This window comes from Perca fluviatilis, chromosome 17 (genome assembly GCF_010015445.1).
Source record: "Perca fluviatilis chromosome 17, GENO_Pfluv_1.0, whole genome shotgun sequence".
Taxonomy (NCBI): Eukaryota; Metazoa; Chordata; class Actinopteri; order Perciformes; family Percidae; genus Perca; species Perca fluviatilis.
The window spans coordinates 1132878-1147767 of record NC_053128.1 but is presented as its reverse complement, the minus strand read 5'-3'; the positions used below and the strand labels follow the sequence as shown (position 1 = coordinate 1147767).

At 40.3% G+C, this 14890-nt stretch overlaps 1 protein-coding gene across 1 annotated transcript in view; it reads left to right on the top strand.

Annotated features, from left to right (window-relative positions):
* Positions 1 to 1180: 1180 nt before the first annotated feature.
* megf10 (multiple EGF-like-domains 10) overlaps positions 1181 to 14890 on the top strand; it is a 105787-nt gene continuing 92077 nt past the window's right edge. The window contains exon 1 of the mRNA XM_039779104.1: positions 1181 to 1398. The gene's annotated coding sequence lies outside the window, so the exon portion shown is untranslated. The remainder of the gene's footprint in view (positions 1399 to 14890) is intronic.

Here is a 14890-nt window from a genome sequence, read left to right as displayed (position 1 = left end):
GTAAAGTAACTAGTAACTAAAGCTGTAACAGATGAATGTAGTGGAGTAACTAAAGTAACTAGTAACTAAAGCTGTAACAGATAAATGTAAAAAAACGTAAATGGAGCTGGTTTAAATAAACATTTCAAAACCGCACTCAGAACAACCAAAAACAACCAAAAACTACCAAACGGGAACATTGTGTGGAGGTAACAGTGCAACCACAGGAGAACGTTCCCGTTGGTTGGTTCCCCTAACGTTTAGGGAACGTTATAACCATGAGGGAACGTTCCCTAAACGTTAGTTTTTGGTTTGGTTCGAACTAACCTTTAGAGAACCAAAAACTAACGTTCCCCAACGTTCCCTAAACGTTCTGTGTTAGTGGGGTAGTAACTAAAGCTGTAACAGATGAATGTAGCGGAGTAACTAAAGTAACTAGTAACTAAAGCTGTAACAGATGAATGTAGCGGAGTAACTAAAGTAACTAGTAACTAAAGCTGTAACAGATGAATGTAGTGGAGTAACTAAAGTAACTAGTAACTAAAGCTGTAACAGATGAATGTAGTGGAGTAACTAAAGTAACTAGTAACTAAAGCTGTAACAGATGAATGTAGCGGAGTAACTAAAGTAACTAGTAACTAAAGCTGGAACAGATGAATGTAGCGGAGTAACTAAAGTAACTAGTAACTAAAGCTGGAACAGATGAATGTAGCGGAGTAACTAAAGTAACTAGTAACTAAAGCTGGAACAGATGAATGTAGCGGAGTAACTAAAGTAACTAGTAACTAAAGCTGGAACAGATGAATGTAGCAGAGTAACTAAAGTAACTAGTAACTAAAGCTGGAACAGATGAATGTAGCGGAGTAACTAAAGTAACTAGTAACTAAAGCTGGAACAGATGAATGTAATGGAGTAAAAAGTCCAATATTTCTCTCTGGAATGTAGCGGAGTAGAAGTAGAAAGTGGCATGGAAAGAAAAGACTCAAGTAAGGTACAAGTACCTCAACATTTGGACTGAAGTACAGTACTGGAGTAAATGTACTTAGTTACATTCCACCACTGGAAATATTTGATCTTGCGTAGTCATACATGAATTAAAAATACGCGATACGTAATCGAGCAAATCAATGCTCCATAGGCTGTTACTTACATTTGAGTGAAACATGCTGGGCTGCGCCGTCATTGGTGGAGAGGCTGGTGACGTCACGGCAGCAGTCCGGGCCAGTGTTTGGAGGAGAAGTAAAGTTTGTCCGTGTGTTGATGAGACGCGGAGTGAACACAGCGAGAAGCAGCGCGCTAAATGTCTTCTGGGATCATTTCTCATTAATAGCTACTGGATATATATAGATATATATCACCATCTGCAACAAAGGAGGGACCCATGAGCCAAGGGGGGGCCATTATTCTCTCACAGATAAGGTAAACGTTTCTCTCCAAACTTACGGTCTGACCACAGACCAACCGGGATTCAGTAGGTGTGTAGGCTACGGATTGTTTAACTGCGGATATGTTGATGTAAATCAGATATCTATCATTATGTTTTATTAAAGCTGAGGATGGGTATGAATAAAGCGTCACAGACCTGCTGTTTGCTGGGTTTGTGCCTGCGTGAGAAACTCCACAGCCTCTGTCAGCAGGAATCGAACGAAAGATAAATCAGAATCAGAAAAGATTTTTATTGCCACAATAAGTAAACTTATGTGGAAGTTTCCTTGGTGAAAGTTGCATACATAAACAAACATACAAATTAAACATTAATATAACATTAACAAGAAATGCAATATATATATTGTATTTATTGTTATTTTTATAAGAAAAAAGCATTTCATGCCCTGCTGAAGATGCGTGGGCTACCGGTTTACTATTGTTCCAGAGTGTTTTGGCAGTGTGATGGTATTACTTTTACTTAAGGGAAGAATCAAATACTTCAGCCACCACTGTCCAAAAGCAGTAGAATGATCTAAATGCTCTACATGCCAGGGATAACTTTCTGGTTGGAAAACATTGAATTTCTTTTCTTTTTGGATGAAAAATTAAAATACAATGACACCTAGAGAATATGAATAGGCCTATCCCTTAAATGCCTACTATAACTGTAAATCTAACTGTACACCTAAGGTTTTAGGAGGGAAGCTGCTGCCACCATGGGAACAGAAGTGGGTGCAGCAGTCTTTCTGTTTTTCTCAGTCATGTTAGTGTCCGGATGGAAGGCATATGGACATTCTTCTGCAATTGACAGTCGTGGGAGATTTGTTTGATAATATTATATTTATAGTAGCAATAAAGTTCCGCACTCCAGCGTTGGCCAACTGGCATTTTTCCGGGGCCCATTGAGATCATTTCCTCTACTGTGCACCCCCCTGTGGGAGCAGAGTGTGGGTGTGGCAGTGTTATGCAATCTGGGAGCAAAGTATATATATGGCGATTCTAGGATCATTACCTTTACCCCTAATTAGAATGTGACATGGATACAGTGCCTTGCAAAAGTGTTAACCCCCCCTGATAAATCGGTAATGTCATTAGCCGTAATCTCTGAGCTAGCTACTGAACAACAATGTCAGATAACGTTTTTTGACACTATGATGGAACTAAACCTGACACTTCATAAGTCTCAGTAATAACGACCAATATGACACAATGTTCTAACATTCAGCAATTTTAGTTGCTTACGTTTCAATTTGGGTTCTAATCTGCACCATGAAATGACCAACTTCTTCACTGGGGACTACCATCGTTAAACTTCCCAACCGTCTCCTGCTCTCCCTCTGACAGGTCAGATAGAGACTCAGCCAAAGGAGGGAGTCTGGCACAACCTCCTCCGATTGGCCAAAACTAAGTTTCTGTTGACCCTGTTCTTGACTGGGTTACAGGTGCATAGCATCTGCGACAGCAACACAAGATATTAAACATTGAGCTTGAGCCCCCCTAAATTGGGTCTAAAATTGGCCATGTATTAGCCTGGGAAAACCCTGACAAACTTCCGGCAAATTTGAGATTTGCTCTGCAAGTCAGTCTGGCCAGGAGCCCATTCAAACCCATTTCCAATTTTTCCAAATCGAGGCACCAATCACAACCGTTGAGGCGGGCTTTACACCAGTCGCAACCGTTGAGGCGGGCTTTACACCAATCACAACCGTTGAGGCGGGCTTTACACCAGTCGCAACCGTTGAGGCGGGCTTTACACCAATCACAACTGTTTAGGCGGGCTTTACACCAATCACAACCGTTGAGGCGGGCTTTACACGATGACGATAGCGCAGTGATGGCAAGCAGCTGTGCTTTGCATTGACTATTTATGGTTAAAAATGGGCGTGTACAGGGCGGGATAAGAGGCTGATTCAGGTACGCACACTTGTGGGTAATCTGTGATTTATAAAGGGAACATTGCATACAGATGTGCATACGCACGGTTTTATAAATCTGAATTTCTGAATTTTTTGGGTGTACGCCATTTTTGGCTTTTGGGCGTACGTACACTTTTAGTAAGGATCCTACGCACAATTTTATATATGAGACCCATGGTCTGTCTAACAAAGTAACAATAACACTTAAATTGAGCAATCGAGAACACCAAAAAAATAGCATGATGGGAGAGTGGGAGAGTGACAAGGATTAGCTTCGGAGTAGTATCGGAGGCGCGTAGAGAAAGGTATTTGCTATAATTCCAGTAACACGCATTACTGAGATTGTCATTGCATTACTTTTGTAAAGCTATACTCCCAACACTGACAGCTAAAGGCAGGAGGTATCCGTTCCATCTGCAGTCTCTAACCAGAGTTACATATGCAGACCCACTAGTAAACTTTAATAATAATTAATAATAATTTTTATAGCACCTTTCAAGGGACCCAAGTGCACTTTACATGAATAAAGGCAGAACAAATAACAAAAAAAGTGGTAGCAGTGTTTGCTGGGGATAACAGGATTGAGTCCATAGGCCGTGGGGAATAGGTGTTTTTTTTGTCTTGAGGTTCAGCTAGGTGTCATCGGCATAGCAGTGGAAGCTAAGTCCAATGGGACGGATGATCTTACCAAGGGGGAGCATGTAAATTGTAAAGAGATATGTCCGAGCACAGAGCCTGGGGGAACACCTTGGTTGGCTGGGCCCAGGGTGGAACTGGAGTCTCTTTCCTGTTGGAGAGATGACTGGAACCAGGAGAGAGCTGCGCCGGGGAGGCTAAGCTATTCCGATAAACTGAATGGCTTAGGAAGACGGTGTAAGAGACGGTGTCGAAGGCTGCAGAGAGGTCCAGAAGAGTGAGGATACTGATGGGTCCTTAGTCAGCAGCGATGAGGAGGTCACTGGTGATTTTGATGAGGGCGGTCCTTGACAAAGGAAGTGGGTATGGGATCCCAAGGGGGTCCGAGTCCTTTGGCAATCTTGAACCATTGCCTTTTATTACACAATGCAAAGCTGTAATTACAGTGCCTTGCGAAAGTATTCGGCCCCCTTGAACTTTTCGACCTTTTGCCACATTTCAGGCCTCAAACATAAAGATATAAAACTGTAATTTTTTGTGAAGAATCAACAACAAGTGGGACACAATCATGAAGTGGAACGAAATTTATTGGATATTTCAAACCTTTTAAACAAATAAAAAACTGAAATATTGGGCATGCAAAATTATTCAGCCCCTTTAAGTTAATACTTTGTAGCGCCACCTTTTGCTGCGATTACAGCTGTAAGTCGCTTGGGGTATGTCTCTATCAGTTTTGCACATCGAGAGACTGACATTTTTGCCCATTCCTCCTTGCAAAACAGCTCGAGCTCAGTGAGGTTGGATGGAGAGCGTTTGTGAACAGCAGTTTTCAGTTCTTTCCACAGATTCTCGATTGGATTCAGGTCTGGACTTTGACTTGGCCATTCTAACACCTGGATATGTTTATTTGTGAACCATTCCATTGTAGATTTTGCTTTATGTTTTGGATCATTGTCTTGTTGGAAGACAAATCTCCGTCCCAGTCTCAGGTCTTTTGCAGACTCCATCAGGTTTTCTTCCAGAATGGTCCTGTATTTGGCTCCATCCATCTTCCCATCAATTTTAACCATCTTCCCTGTCCCTGCTGAAGAAAAGCAGGCCCAAACCATGATGCTGCCACCACCATGTTTGACAGTGGGGATGGTGTGTTCAGGGTGATGAGCTGTGTTGCTTTTACGCCAAACATAACGTTTTGCATTGTTGCCACAAAGTTCGATTTTGGTTTCATCTGACCACAGCACCTTCTTCCACATGTTTGGTGTGTCTCCCAGGTGGCTTTTGGCAAACTTTAAACCACCTTTTATGGATATCTTTAAGAAATGGCTTTCTTCTTTCCACTCTTCCATAAAGGCCAGATTTGTGCAGTATACGACTGATTGTTGTCCTATGGACAGAGTCTCCCACCTCAGCTGTAGATCTCTGCAGTTCATCCAGAGTGATCATGGGCCTCTTGGCTGCATCTCTGATCAGTCTTCTCATTGTATGAGCTGAAAGTTTAGAGGGACGGCCGGGTCTTCGTAGATTTGTAGTGGTCTGATACTCCTTCCATTTCAATATTATCGCTTGCACAGTGCTCCTTGGGATGTTTAAAGCTTGGGAAATCTTTTTGTATCCAAATCCGGCTTTAAACTTCTCCACAACAGTATCTCGGACCTGCCTGGTGTGTTCCTTGTTCTTCATGATGCTCTCTGCGCTTTACACGGACCTCTGAGACTATCACAGAGCAGGTGCATTTATACGGAGACTTGATTACACACAGCTGGATTCTATTTATCATCATTAGTCATTTAGGTCAACATTGGATCATTCAGAGATCCTCACTGAACTTCTGGAGAGTTTGCTGCACTGAAAGTAAAGGGGCTGAATAATTTTGCACGCCCACTTTTTCAGTTTTTTATTTGTTAAAAAAGTTTGAAATAGCCAATGAATTTCATTCCACTTCATAATTGGGACCCACTTGTTGTTGATTCTTCACAAAAAATTACAGTTTTATATCTTTATGTTTGAGGCCTGAAATGTGGCAAAAGGTCGAAACGTTCAAGGGGGCCGAATACTTTCGCAAGGCACTGTATATTCTGTGGATGGCTCCCTTGTAATTTCATTGCTAGATAAATAGATAGATAGATTTTTATTATCCCAAAGGAAATTTGTCTTCGGCAAACAAACTGACAAATCTGCTGTTTAAAGAATTCAACACAACATATTGCATACATACATACATACATAAATACAGTACACAGACACAGACTGTTGCATCACTCTGCGTGGACATGCTCATATTGCATGCAGAGACTGGCACAAGCCAACAAAATTGCACACTGCCCGTTGTACAACACAGTATATACAGCTCTTCAAAATGCACCACCTGTTCCTGTTAAAAGTAGTTTGGGACTCACCAGATAAAGACTGAACTAATAGTTCCAGAGAGACTTTAATGGGTCTAATAACTGGCACCTGCCAAAAAACACACGCACGCACGCACGCACTTTTGTAGACCACCAACTGCAGTGTTGTGAGAATGAAACTAAGGAAAGATTAGTGCCACTAATTAGTTACATGTTGCAGATAGTTGCTTTCTTGCTCATGTTTGGTGTCTTCAGTATTGTGTTGAGAACATGCCAGTGTGGGTAGGTTTACTATGCAATGAAGTATTCCCAGTGTGTAGACTGCCAGTAAAATTCAGTTTGATACCTTTTTGGCTGGACCACAAGCAATGCGCGGCCAGTCATATAATAGTAATAGGTATGCTTTTAATGAAAGTCAAAGTATGTCTACCAACTTGTGAAAGTGCTATGCAGTCTGCAGGCAGGATGAACCAAAGAAATAAAATCAAACTCTCAGTACTATATTGAATTGCATAGGATTGTGTTATTTTGCATTGCATTGTATCGCATGAAATGTCATTGTGTTGAATCAAATCGTGTTGAATCGTATTCCATCGCAATAGTGGGTGAATCGGATCGTACTGCATAGTTGCTGCATATGTATCTTTAATGTAACAGATCATTGGCAATGCCTAGAGATGTGTATCACACTGGCCTGACACCAGAGATGCACATCCCTAGTGTTGATGTATTAAAACTCAACAAATAACAGAAAGGAGTACACATTATAATAAAGGAGAACGTATCTTTAATATAGAACCATAAGAAAGTAGGAAGAAACAATGCCAGTGGAAGTTAAGTTTCACTTCAGTTACCAGGGGGGCTATTACTTTAACATCGATGCCCCACCATATATGTATAAATACGATGGTAGTTAATGTACAGTGTAAGTTTCAGTTTACTGCTGCAGCTCAAGAGGCTGTGGTTCTTAATTGTCATGAGTTGAAACCTAGGACTGGTCTGTCTAACAAAGTAACAATAACACTTTAGATGAGCAATCCAGAACACCAAAGAAATAGCATGATTATGTAACCAGGTTCTAATCAGCCTTCAACATTTACCTGCAAAAACAACTCAAGGTCTGGGATCATTACTTCAATACTTTTTAGTAATGTCCTGGTTTGAGGGATAAAGATAAGATAGATATCAAATGCACTGACACTTAATACTAATTTGTCTTTGGCTGTAGATGATTATTGACTTCACACAGAGAATGAAAACACCAACACACAGAAACTCTTTAAAAAAAAAATAGTATTATTGAAAATGATCAACAATGCATATTACACACCCATTTCCCACCCCAAAATACATTTGTCAACAAAATATGTTCTGGCCAGAAACCACAATTTTTAAGTTTTACTGCAGCAATAGTCTCTTAAATTTAGTTGTGCACAATCCAAGTACCTGTTTGAGCTCAGTCAAAAAAAAAAAAGGTATCCGACACGATCCTCCAAATCCACGGGAGGGAAAGACCTTACTGGTGAGATAGTAGAAATGGAAATCCAAACTCAGGCCTGAAGTTCAGAGTCCAGCCCGCTGTCCACCACGCTCTCTCTCTCCTGCTACGGCTAGCAGAATGGAAGCACACGGCTCCTCCGTCGCACCCGCGCTGTCTCTCACCATCCACCACACAGTCCCACAGTACTATGTCAACAGATAAAAGTTTTCAGACACCACCATCAAAAGAAAGGAAAATAAATCACTTTTCAGGATGTTATTTCCTTTTTTTTCTTTCAGAGCTAACTGTTCGCCATTTCTTCCTCTGCAACAGGTTAAGGGAATGAAAAAAACAACGCCAGTGCTGCGCCATCTTAATTACGTTTAGATCAGACTACAGCAATATACACAGGCACATCATGAGCTAAAACTCTGAACTCAACACGGCAGATATAATTTAACATTGGCCACATAAGTTGTCAATCTTAACTAATAATATGCATAAACACTATAAACAGTTTTAGCAAATACTTTGACATTGAAAACAAGACCCACGCTTCCTTCAGAACTAGTAGTCTCTCCCTCATTTCAACTGTAGCCTACGGTAACATCGTAGTTTCAAACTTGTACAGGATAACAGTGAGGAATAAACACGGTATATGAGCTTACCTATGTCAACAGATAAAAGTTTTCAGACACCACCATCAAAAGAAAGAAAAATAAATCACTTTTCAGGATGTTATTTCCTTTTTTTTTCTTTCAGAGCTAACTGTTCGCCGTTTCTTCCTCTGCAACAGGTTAAGGAAAAGAACGACACCAGCGCTGTGCAGCTGCCACCTAGTGGGCATTACTGCAAAGTGTTTGCCACTGCTGAAAAGTGTTGAGAATTAAAATGACTCAGTTAAAACAAAGTGGCATAACCTGAGCTATTTGTGTCTGATTAATAAATGAAAATAGGAAACTCATACTTTGTGTTTTTCATGTATTATATCTGAAGGAATATTTTAGCTTCAGTTCAAATTAGCTTGGATGAATGTACAAAATGTCCTATTATGGTGACAAATATTGATCACATAATCATATCATCCCTGATAATTTTTTTAAACACAACCAGCCAATTTGGGGTGGGTTACAATTACATTATTTATTAATTAAATCTTCAATTATGTGTCTCAAACTTAATTCAATTTTATTTATAGTATCAAATCATAACAAGAGTTATCTCGAGACACTTTACAGATAGAGTAGGTCTAGACCACACTCTATAATTTACAAAGACCCAACAATTCTAATAATTCCCCCAAGAGCAAGCAGTGCGACAGTGGCGAGGAAAAACTCCTTATTAGGGAGAAACCTGGGACAGACCCAGGCTCTTGGTAGGCGGTGTCTGACGGTGCCGGTTGGGGATGTGATGAACAGTGGCAGTAATAGTCACAAAATAATAACGGAACAGTGACTTCAAATGGTAGTCGTAGTAGTTCATGTCATATCAGGGCGCTGCAGGGCGTTACAGGATGTAGCGTGGCCCAGCAGAGCATGGATGGACGTAGCAGGAAGCAGCAGGACGCAGCATGACATTGCAGGGCACCGCAGAGCTTAGCAGGGTGTATCAGGGAGTGCAGCAGGACCACGACGACAGCTGCAACCAAGATCTTGGTGTCAACGTACTCCAAGGAAATATGCTGGGTGGAAAAAACATAAGGACTCTGGGGAGTAAACTCCCCAGTGCTAGGTTAGTAACAAGCATTTCTGGGACGGGATGCACACAAATGGAGAGGGAGAGGAGAGAGCAGCTCAGTGTGTAAAAGGAAGGAAGTCCCCCGGCAGTCTAGAACTATAACAGCGTAACTAAGAGAGACAGGCAGTTTAAAGAGAGGCGCCTTGTCGGGATAGAACTCTCCCCTGCCGGATCGGGCTGTACTTAACCATGTCATGTAATACTTCAGTACACCTTAGGAACACATATTACTGGGTCCACCACAGAAAATTGAAGATGAAAATGCAAAATCCAAGAATTATAGCCACCACTGAATAATCCTGTAACAATTTGGCCACAATTAAGTACGTTGACCATAAATGGTCCAGCCCTATAGGTTTCTACCTAGTCTTGTTACAATGGCTGCTAATCTGTTCTGTTCCAGTCTGTCCATGATGGCTTCTGTCAGACTGTCATTCAAGAGGCTGTAGTAGTAGAACTGAAAAGGTTCAGTTTTCAAAATGCACATTCACTTGCTTCTGCTGAAAAGTGGTAGTTAAAACACTTCCAACGACAAAGGATTAAATGCCCAAATGACTGATTCTTTGGAGCTTTTATAATTTGGCTGTATAGTAGTGGTTGCAAGTAGGTTCAAATGAAAGCACTGAAAGTGTCAGTTTAAGTAAAAATGCTGAAAAGAGCTAAAGTGTGTGAGTGAGCATGACTTCTGAGTGCTAATGTATTATTATGTCCTTTAGGGGTGGGGGGGGGGGAATCGATACAGCATTGTATCGCGATATTTTCCGTGGCAATACTGTATTGATCTATTACTATATATGTGTTGGTCAGTTTTTCTGCTTGACAATCCCATTTTGCAGCATTAAAATTGAAGTGAGATGAACAAACAGAGAAATGTATCTTTTTAGATAAAACAGATGTTGACGTGGCTGGGTTGGTTCAGCGCAGGCGCACATAAACATAGAGGTTTATGCCTCGATGCAGAGATCCAGGGTTTGAATCTGACTTGTGACTATTTTCTGCATGTCTTCTCTCTCTCTCTCTCTCTCTCTCTCTCTCTCTCTGTCTCTCTCTCTCTCTCTCTCTCTCTCTCTCTCTCTCTCTCTCTCTCTCTCTCCTTTCTCACCTAGTTTTCCTGTCCATTAAAGGTGGAAAAACCCCAAAAAGTATCCTAAAAAAACACAGATGTTGACAAAGTTTCCTTTTGGGCACATCATTTTTAAATTTTGTTGAAAAAAAGGTAATTAATTGCAATATATCGCAGAATATTGCATGTTTAATATAAATAATAAATGGCAATAATATCATATTGTGACATAAGTATTGTGATGATATCGTATGGTGAGTCCTCTGGTGATTCCCACCCCTAACGTCCTTAGGACTGATGAGTAGCTTCCAACTGGGCAGCTCAGCAGTGTGTGCTAAACATAACAAGTGAAAGTGACAAACATCTCTGTATGATGACCTTATTTAACATCAGAATCAGCTATGGAATAAAGTGATGATGTGGAGATACAATTTGTATGGATGTACAGCCCATGCACTGTAAAAACTGCTTAGTTGTACCAACTTAAAATAACGAGTGAACTAGTTGCATGAATTATTTTGAGTTTTAACAACTCTTTCTGTGTTGCCAACGTTAACCATAATATAATCCAAAATAATTTGTCCCTCCAACTAATTACCAAGTTTTTAATAACTATTAATATTAAGATTTCCTAACAACTATGCTAAGACTTTACAACTAATTACCAAGTTTTTATAACAATTAATATCAACTGGCAACTTGCAATTATAATAGTCAAAACGTTTTTTATGCTGTTGACACAACTTGAAATAATATGTATTGCTGACAGAAAATAAAAATAAACTTTTTTAGTGTGTTAGTGAGGTTCTTTATTCATTCATTCAACCTTTATTTAAACTTGACAGATCATTGAGGGGCAACCCTCGTTTACAATGACATCGAGTCAATCACAAACAGAAAGGGGACACAAAAACTAAACGGCACCGAAAAGAAACAACACCCTCATAAGAAAAATAGAAAGACACCAAAACTTTCTGAGTTGGAAAAATGATTTCATAATACATTAGGATAACTAGGATGTAGAAGAAAATCCAGCTATTTAAAGCAGTTACAAGTAGAAGTTTGGAGGTTCAAAATCAAATCTAATCTAAAATGGCACAAATTACTTGATTTTAAGGAAGTGCTGTAATTTGTTCCAGGAGTCAGGCGCACTACCACTAAAAGCAGTTTTTCCAAGTTGAGACTGAGCTCGTGGAACACAAAGTAAAAGCCAGTCAGCACAGTGAGTCTGATAATGTCCCTCTGAATGACAAACAAGTTCTGTAAGGTAGTATGGTAGTCTTCCATAAAGGGCCTTATAGATAAAGAGATACCAGTGAGTATCACGTCTCTCTTGGAGAGAAAACCACCCAACCCTGTCCTATAAAATACTACACTAAAGATGTGTACCACAGAGTGATAGACTGGGTCCAGAGATTTGCCCTGAAGCTGATGAATTGCAATGTTGCTGTGCATGCTATGGGATGACACACACTGTGTGGTGTTTCTCTCGCGAGGGGAAAGTCCGCTCACATTGCCGGAGATACACAGCTGACAAAACACAGCATGGCCAACACAATCAGACAATACTCACACACTCTCTCTCTCTCTCTCTCTCTCTCTCTCTGTCTCTCTCTCTCTCAGATGTGTTTTCGTAGAGGTTTCACTTAGCCATCCAGAAGAGTCAGATGCTTTTGAGTAAAGAATTCAAACTTAAAATAAAATAATTTATTATTATACTTAAAATATTTTCTGCTATATCTTCCAGTCGATACTGCTGTCACAGAATATGTGCTCACTAATGGGCTACATAAGTAGTGTGTCCCACATGTTGAGAATTTATTTTATGATGGTTAACGTTGACATACTCAAAGAGTCGGCTGCAAAACAGCTTTCATCCAGTCAGGGAGGTTGTTTTTCATCCTATACCACCACGAGTCCAACGTTTCTTAAGTCCTCAGTGTGACAGTCACGTTAGCACATCATGGGCAGAGTAAACACTATGTGGTCAGAGGTGTATACAATAATCAGTCTAAGCTGTACTTTGTCAACAGCCATTAGAGTCAGCTATAGCCTGACCTCGGCAGCTTCAGCTGTTGTTTAGTCAGGCACAGCCAGTCAGCCCCGATGGGAGGGGGCTGCTTCTGCCCTCTTCTTTTCTATAGCCCCTCAAACAAAGTCATAAAACAAACAACACTGTATGCTGAAATTGACATAAAAAAAATCCCATTATATTAGAAAACAATGAATGAGTTGGTTCTTGCCCAGATTTTTTATTGGACATGACTATAATGTGTACTGCTTTTTTAGTGAAGCTTCAGTGTAGGCCTGTAACAATTATTAAATTATTGTCTAATCGCAGTTTTTTAATCACCTTTTCTTTTTTTAATCACAATGAATTGCTAACATTAGCTAAGGTCCTAAGGCGTATGATTGTTGATGGTAATTGTCAGTTTTATGTTCATTTAAGAAACAAATACAATGTCTTATGATAATAAAGAAGCGTGGTTTACATCATAGGCTGTGTACTTGTGTTATTACATCATCTGGGTCAGATGACAGTGATATAACCAAAAGATGTATTCTGGGATTCACTCAGAACTGTAATACATAAATAAATATTTTAAAATTTGACTGACAGAGATGATTATATTGTCAATCGCAACTTTTTCTGAGACAACAAAGACAAGTAAAATTTGAAATTGTTACATTGTCACTTCAGTGTCTTTGACACATTTGTACTTGAGCTGTGCAAAGCTTTTGCATAACACTAGCAAGGTGATGCTGTCACGTCAAAAAAATTGTGATCTACACTTTGGATTTCCTAAGATTTATTGCTTTATTTTAGTTTTTTGGAGCTATTGCCAGAGCTATTCAGTCTATAAAGTTCCCTTTTTTCAACTGCTTCCCACCAACCATCACCACTCTCAATTTGAATGTGCTTCCAGTTTTAACCCTAGACTGTAAAAATAATGGACGTTGTATCAGTGACATCACCCATTGGTTTGGGGACTGCTGTTTTGACGCCGGGAGTTTGGCAATTGGCCGTCACCATCTTGTTTTTTTGGAGCCAGAAGTGACCATATTTGGACAAGAGGGTGGAGCTGGGGAGGATGAAGCAGCTAATTAGCCAGCGTTGTCGATGGTTTCAATAGTACGGTGCTAAGCTAAAACCTAAAGAGGAAAACTTGCCAAGATTTGCCGGCTGCTAAACAAGAACCTCTGAGCACTGGTGCCGTTCATGTACACAGAGCTGGTTGAAAACTGGAAAACAGTCCCTTAAGTTAACAGTTAACCCTAGCGCTAAGTAGCTAGCTTTGGTTGGCATGATCCTACCGAACGCTGAAGAAGACATTTTAAGGCGACCAAAATGTTCCAAAAAACTTTGATGAAGTGAAAACACACAGTGAGAGGATCAAAGTTTAGATAAGAAAAAACACGGACAACACTCGAAACAAGTTCAGGTCTCTATTAATGTCCACAGTGTTAGCATGGTTAGCTTCGCTAAGTCTCTGTCCTGATTGACAGGTCCTAAAGCATCTCCTGCTTGATGTCCCACCTGGTCCCAAATGGGACAATTGAAACTAGCGAATGAGAGCATAAACTCATTATGAAAATATTTATTGAGGTAATAAATCAAGTGAGAAGTAGTCTCATTTTCTCATAGACTTCTATAGAAACAGACTTCTTTCTGGAGCCGGTGGAGTCGCCCCCTGCTGGAAGTTAGAGAGAATGTAGTCACTTCAGCATTGGCTTCACCTTTCAGACCTGGGGTCCGTTTCAGGTAGAAGGTTTAACAAACTCTGAGTCTAACCCTGATGTCTGAGTTGATTTACCCTGAGAAGGGAAACTATGAGTTTTCAGTTTCAGAACAGCTGATATGAGATGGTTCAATCAACTCTGAGTATGTTCACGCGCGTGCACCATCACAATAAAAAGGCAGCATGAATGGAGCCATGATACTACGATTCACCATGGTAACAACCACAAACAAACGGGTCGGCGGAAATACTCATGCGCACAAACAGCGAGTTTGAACCTACTGTCTGTGGTTTGAACATGCATTTCGTATAAAAGCAAGACAGCGGCTGCTGCTGCAAAAGAGAGAGAATCGGTGTGGGAGAAAATTGCTGCTCGAGTCAATGCGTACGCATTAACATAGTATTCATTTCATATTTAATCACAGTTAACTTATAATATTACTGGTGAAAACTGGAATTGTATTACACCTATAATTTCATTTAGGTGCAATCCTGCGGGTGAAAAAGTAAACTACTACTAATCCCATTCTGAGGCTGCAGCACCATGATCATTAACAGAACTATAA